This window comes from Alosa pseudoharengus, unplaced genomic scaffold (genome assembly GCF_046254945.1).
Source record: "Alosa pseudoharengus isolate Yale_2024_CS ecotype anadromous, Long Island Sound unplaced genomic scaffold, YU_APseudo_1.1 YU_APseudo_1.1_scf_10, whole genome shotgun sequence".
Classification (NCBI taxonomy): Eukaryota; Metazoa; Chordata; class Actinopteri; order Clupeiformes; family Clupeidae; genus Alosa; species Alosa pseudoharengus.
The window spans coordinates 22,088,135-22,095,634 of NW_027468565.1; the positions used below are offsets into that span (position 1 = coordinate 22,088,135).

The 7,500-nt window shown below is 42.4% G+C and overlaps 1 protein-coding gene across 1 annotated transcript in view; it reads left to right on the forward strand.

Annotated features, from left to right (window-relative positions):
- cdh13 (cadherin 13, H-cadherin (heart)) overlaps positions 1-7,500 on the forward strand; it is a 500,261-nt gene that overhangs the window by 205,665 nt on the left and 287,096 nt on the right. The gene's annotated exons all lie outside the window — the stretch shown is intronic.

Sequence of the window (7,500 nt, forward strand, 5' to 3'; positions counted from 1 at the left end):
GGACAAAATATAATCAAACAGCTAATGGGTTTCGTCTCAAAAGCCATCATTGTTGCTATTTGAAAAAGTGGCCCTTCTTGACTATACGTAAACTTGTTTTCTCTGAGAGATTAGTTGAGAGGCACTCCATCGACAGCTGGGGAATTAACCTGGCATTGAAGAGCCCACCACTCACCGGACAATGCTGCTGAGTGGTTTAGATGTCTAGTCAGTCAAACACATAAACAATCACTGTTATTTAGAATTAGAATGGAAGCTCGGCTACAGTAACAGCTTGGCTGAGAGCAGTGTCAGTGACGCAGTGTGATCTGTGGGTAAATACATCAACAGTTGAGCCTGATTGCTCGCTGTCTCGCTACGCTAATACTCTACAGGCTGCTGATTCTGTCCCTCTCAGCATAGTGTTGATCTGCAGGCATCTCCAGATGAAAGCATACAGAAGTATCCCTTACTCTAAATCTCTCTCCTCAACTCAGACATTCCAAGACTCACGCCGTTATCTGATGTTTGTGTCAGTCCCTCCACTGATCAATGTTGGTCCTAATACCTGAACTATCTGAACTTGCTAGAATGGTCATTGAGTGGAACCCAGTTAAAACCTGAATCAATCTCTTTTCAAGTTTGGGAAGTTACACATTACTTAAACAATCTTCAGGTATTACTTGTTTGTGCCTGTACCTTGCAGGTAATGGTTATTTTCCCTGACCAGGTTCCTGGCTCAGTCATGGTCCTTTCTACCCCTGGCTTCATGTGCTTCAGGTGCTCGTACACTGCATCACCCCATCCTCATTTATCCTTTCACCTGTGTGTGTGTGTGTGTGTGTGTGTGTGTGTGTGTGTGTGTGTGTGTGTGTGTGTATGTGTGTGTGTGTGCGTGTGTGTGTGTGTGTGTGTCATTTATCCTTTCACCTGCACAGCAGGCCATTCAACTACCCCTGCTGAGCTGGCCAGGACCTAAGTCAAGTGCTAATCTCTTTGTTTTGATTGGTTGATGTATGTGTGTGTGTGTGTCTGTGTGTGTGTGTGTGTGTGTGTGTGTGTGTGTGTGTGTGTGTGTGTGTGTGTGTCTGTGTGCATGTGTGTGTGTCTGTGTGCATGTGTGTGTGCGCGCATGTATGTGTGTGTGTGTTTATTTCTGACTTCAAATCGTTCTTTTTCTTGACAGCCTATACAGTATATTACCTCATTGCAACTCCAGCATTGGGAGTGTATGTTTTTGTGTGTATGTGTCACATCACTGTAGTAAATGTGTGTGTGTGTGTGTGTGTGGTGGTGGTGGTGGTGGGTGTTATGTATGGATGCTGTCCCTAATGCAATGGCTTTGTCATGTGAGATAACATTATGCTCCTTTCCATGCCAAACTCACACAAGTATATGCAAGTATACTGGCCTTTGCTGCTGCTGCTGTGGCCATAGTGATATACTGTGAAGTATTTAAATAATTTCCAGTGCATTGCAGGGATGTGAAAACTAATCCTGTCGTCTCAGCCTACCAATTTAGGAGATATTCATGCCCACCACCTGCAGAGAGTAGAGAGTCTTTGACACATCAACTTCTGCGCGCTGACTTCAGCTCTGTGAAGTGAGACGGAGAGACAAGCACACCTGGAAATGGGACAGATAAAATAATGAAGTGAGAGAAAGAAATAAAAAGAACAAAGGTGGAGAAGAAGTAGCTAAAAAGAAAAAAAAAACAGAAACTTGATGAGTCTAAGACAAGTCTCTTTTCTTGTGCTTTCCTGCCCAGCTGCCATTAGTTTACTGTCCTCTAGACTACTCCGTATTACAGTAACAGTGCTACAATCCTGGCTCAGGGCAAGGCCACACGCGGAGTAGCGAGTTTCAATTTCAATTTCAATTTTATTTTATTTAAATTAAAGTTAGTCAGATTTAGAGAATAGAACATGGTGTTTAGGACTCTGTGCAGGCCAGTCAAGTTTATCCACACCAAACTCTGCCATCCATGTCTTTATGGATCTTGCTTTGTGCACTGCTGCACACAGTCATATTGGAACAGGAAGGGGCCATCTCCAAACTGTTCCCACAAAGTTGGGAGCATGGAATTGTCCATAATCTTTTGGTATGCTGAATCAATCATCAGAGTTCCTTTCACTTGAACTAAGGGGCCAAGCCCAGCTCCTGAAAAACAACCCCACACCAAATCCCCCCTCCACCAAACACTTGGCACAATGCAGTCAGGCAAGTACAACAGAGCTTGGTGTGAATGAACCTGACTGGCCTGACATCAACCCTAGAGAATACATTTAGATGACACACACACACACACACACACACACACACACACACACACACACACACACTGTTACATCCCGGTCTAGGGCTTGTGGGATATAACAAAAACGGGCAGACACAAAACTTAATAAAATGGTGTATTTATTAATACAAAAAAAAACAGTATGGAAAAATGTCTAAACTAAGAAAAACACGGCCTACAAAGTAGGCCTCGGCGGCCAGGCGCTCACTCCTGGTCTCTCACCCCAAGGAGTGAGAGAGATGACGGCGAGTTGCACGGGCAAGGCCCGAGGCTGGCCCTAGTGGCAGCGATGTGCGGCAGCGATGGTGGCAACGAACGATCCCCACAGCTAGCAAGAGACCGAGCTCAATGACGTCAGCCCCCTTTTAATGGGCCGGGCTACCCTGACGTCATAGGGTTTCACACCACCCCTCAGCTGCAGCCAATCTGCCTGGAAGCACACAACAGAAGTAACAAACACACATAATGCACAAGACCCACAGGGTCGTAACACACACACACACACACACACCTGTGTCCCTGCAGGAGTTCTGGGTAATGGATCATGCTTCTGGACTTCTTCTGTGTGGTCTCCCTGTGGACCCAACAGGATTCCCACACTGACTGCTTTGAGAAAACACAGCTCTGGCCATGAACACACACACACACACACACACACACACACACACACACACACACACACACACACACACACACACACACACGCTCTGAGGAAAGAGAGGTCAAGTCCCATTTAGGTCTGCCCAAATCCGCTTTCTTGTAAACCAGTGTCCTTAGAGAGAACATCCAGTGCAGAGCTCATCCAAGCTTCTGCAGAGAAGATAGAGAGAGAGAGAGAGAGAGAGAGAGAGAGAAGGAGAGTATGAGATGCTGAGCCTAGTCTGAGGGCTGGAGATTAAACTGAAGCAGTAGCTATCCTGTAATTGCAATCAGTCCCCACTCACCAGGAAAAGACCTTGGGCCTTGTGTAAAACGTCTGCATGCTAAAGAATTTTAAGGTAGTTTTGTGTGTGTGTGTGTGTCTGTGTGTGTGTGTGTGTGTGTGTGTGTGTGTGTGTGTGTGTGTGTGTGTGTGTGTGTGTGTGTGTGTGTGTGTGTGTGTTTTTTGTGTGTTTGGCTCAGGCCTCTGCTACAGTCAGGTTCAGTGTGTGTATTGTGTAGTGTGCTACAGTGCAGTGCGGTGTGTTTTGTGTTTTTAACTCACAGAGCTGAGCAGATGTGGTAATTGTTGGAGCGCAGGAGATGAATAGAGGTCATTACTAGCAAGACAACGATTGGGAGAATAATTCATACGCCTTTTTCTTCCCGATCAATACAGGAATTAATGCCTGAATGGATTTCAATTTGAAAGTGCAATGCGCCAAAGATGTGGATGCTTTTGAAGAGCTATTTCCTCCTATTGTGTTGTGTTATGGGTTTATCTCTACAAGTAGGCTAACTTATAGCCTTTTATCTCAGGAGAGGACCATCTAGGAGAAGACTGAAACATTGAAATGCTTTTGATCGGACCTGGTCAGCAACAGAGAATTAAAAAAATTAGAAATACAAACCACCAGTCTATGATATGTATTTTCGTATTGTTTTATTTTATATTTTCATAGATAACATAATATTACAAGTTTGCATCTAATCGTATCATTTTATATTATTTTGTGAGAGAAAAAAATGTGCACGTCAGATTTCTTAATTCTTTGAAGACAGACCTGTAGCCTGACACCTTGAAAACACGTCAGCATCAGTCTGTGCACTGTGTGATATTGTACTCTGCACAAGAACAATGGATGATTTCAAGAACCAACTTCTGCAGTCGTCTGTATTCTCAAATTGAGTCTTTATGACACTAATAAAGTGACAGATGGTCTCACTGTAGCATCACATTGGGTAGTGGCCATTTCTTTTCTCTAAGAAATACAGAGAAATACTATTATGCATCTGTTCATTCTGCAGTGATATTGTCATTTCTCTTTCAAACTTCATCTCATCACCTTTTTTATTATTATTTTCAGTGTCTGGGTTTAGTATCATCTCCCATCTCTATTATGTTCTGCAGCGGTCCTAAAACCTTCTCCATGCCTTCCCATTTCCTCACACATACCTGACTAAACTTATCAATGTCACTCTTCAAAAGCTGCAGTCTACCGAATAAAACCAGAAGAGCACTCTGAGACCACAGACCTCAACCAAGGCCATATGCTGTATTGAAAGTGAAACTACATTTGTGTCGCTGCCACGTGGTAGCAAAGGGTCAGTATTTGACCTTTTGCCACGAGCGACTTAGCGATGCTCTGAGAAATGTAGTTGGTCCTTAGTTGTGACACCCAAGTCACACACAGTAGCTTGGGTCAGTGAAGAAGAGCCGAGCTGGATGCTGATCTTTTGGGGGAGTAGCTGTATTAGCTGGGAATACAAAGAGCTCCATTTTGGAGAGATTAAGCTGAGGGTGTCGATCTTTCATTCAGACTGATAAACCCCTGTGGCATGTAGAAATCCTTACAGAAACAGTAGTCATCAGGTGTACTATGTTTTTTTATTTATTTGATTCTGACACACACTGTTATTATTGACTTTTTCCCCCTCCTCACACCTCCCTCTCCCAACCATGGCAATTGTTGATGATAATTGCAACATCTATTCCCTGTCTCCTACAGTCCCTCACTGTTACCCCCCCCCCCATACACTTTTACTGTCTTTTGTATTTTTCTTCTCCTCTTTTCTCTGTGTCTTTTTATCTTCTATCAATATGTGTGTATTGGAGATCAGTAGCTCAGTGAGCCTGACCACTGTGTCAGTAGGCCAGCCATTATCTGCTGGTCATCAATCTCATCAGATTGTCTCACTGTCAGTAGCAGCCTGCCTAGCTTTCATTGCCACTTTCTGTGCCACGCTGATGTACTGTAATCAATACTTCTCAGAATCATAATATACCATGCAATCTTTTCTTGTGTGTATATTTCTATCTTTCTTTCTTTCTTTCTTTCTTTCTTTCTTTCTTCTCCTTTTGCTATCTCTAACTAGCTCTCTCACTCACACACATACACACACATACACACACACACACACACACACACACACGCTCACATTCACTCACACTTCCACTCACTTGATTTCTCACTCTCACACTCTCCGTCAGGTCCTTTCCAGGCCTGTGTCCATCACAAGATTACAGACACTATAGTACTTGCTGTAATGGCCATCAACAATCACTTGTCCTCCATCTACCGCCTTTGAGAAAATTGTAAAATTACCACCAATAATCACTCAATAATTACTCAAACCACTCATATAATACTACTTTAGGGTCTATAAAGACATCTTCAATGCCATTAGAAGCATCACACAGTAATTGTAGACAACATCAGTCTTTATTGTAAGATCAAGCCATTTCTCTCTGAAGGCTTTGAAAGCTCCAGTCAGCTAACTGCAGTGTCTGGTTTCTTCATCACTGTACTCTAGACTGGGAAATAGACAGTGTTGCTTTGTTATGTTCATTAGTGGCATGCAACTTACATTTTTTTCTGATTGCTTAAGCACATTTTTTGTAACTATGGCTTTTTTTACAAAACTCTACACACAAATAGGAAAACCTTTCACCCAATCAGCAAAACATTGTAGTTCTCTTGCAAAAGCTAACACACCTTGCTTAACTTTTCACACCTTCGTAAAAATGGTGTTTTCGTATCAAACAGTAAACACAAGCCATCACAATAGTAAGCACACAATGTGCCAACTACACACTGATGGTATGAATAAAAAACACATCTGGCTTTTGCTTTCTCTTTGCACAAGGTAGACAATGTCAGTTTTAGGTCATACTTTTGTCATAGTTCTGTAAACATACAGGGATCCAAACTTCAAGTATTGGTGTTTATTTACACACATCAAAACAAAAACAAGTGTGTTTTTCCAAGCCAAAACACAAAATAGCAATTTCACTGAGACAAAACAAATCAGTCTACATCGGGTCGTCTCTCTCAAAATTTTGTCTACATCACATGCAATGTCCTTGTCCAAGGCACCGGGAAAAATATATTGTGGAATGCCGTATCCAGGCCTGACATGACAATATCCCCACATGTAGACTGATTTTTTTGCCTGTAAAAGGGCTATTTCTTTTTCTTCTTACCCTTCCTCTTACCCCTCCTCGTCCTCCTCTTGCTCCTCCTTGTCCTCTTCCTCTAACTTCACCTCCTTGTCCTTGTCATCCTCTCCCTCTCACTTATTCACCTCCGCATCCTCTTCCTCCTCTTCTTCCTCCTACTTCTTCACCTCCACGTCTTCGGCCTCTAATTCTTACTCTTCTCACTCTTCCTGCTCCCTCCATTGTACCCATTGTACATTACCTGTGGCTTATTTATAGTGCTTAGGCTGATTGCAAAGTGAACTACCGTAAAACTCCAAATAATAGCCCAGGCTTTTATTTTCCCAAATCGCCAAACTGCACCGGCTAGTATTAGAGACAGGCGTCTATATGAGACAGGCCTTTAATTCCCTTTACACAAAACTTTTCACCTGCAAAGATAGAAAATATTTTCGAATTAATTATTTCATCTTATGTCTACCTATATGACTAGGCTATCTGATGACAATTACGGATCATCATTCATTTAGTGTTGAGATGTTGTTTATTGAGTGAGATACAGTAAGATCCAAATAGCGGGATAGCCAGAACAGATGAAATACATTTTAATTAAACGTAATCTACAAAGAGATCGTATCACACTGAAAGCTCATATTTTGTCACTAGCAAATAGCCTATATCGGTCCTTTGTCAAATACAGTTGCATTATCAGCCCTGACCAAAACTGTTAAGGAATTATTTGTGCAAAAGTGGAACGTGCTTAATGTTTCATTCTCCCTCCTTTTCGGCACGAATGAAACAGCATGAGAGAGCATGAATCATATTGTTTATCCAGTTTTGTATTTGCCAAATTTGACAACAGTCTACATTCAAATCATAGCCTACTTCCAGGCTCGCGGGAACATATTTTTGACCAGGGGTGCTGAATAACAAAATAATCATGGATGTCCGACGATTTCTCCCCTAGCATATGATTCGAATTTAGACAGCTAAATACGCCATTTCACCGCCGTGTATGAGTAGGTCTAAGAGTGAGAAGTGTTATAATGCCCTGGGCAGCCACATTCCACTGCAACTACAGTGGGGAAAATAAGTATTGAACACGTCAACATTTTTTTCTATACTTCCAGTGTGGCTATTTGCATGA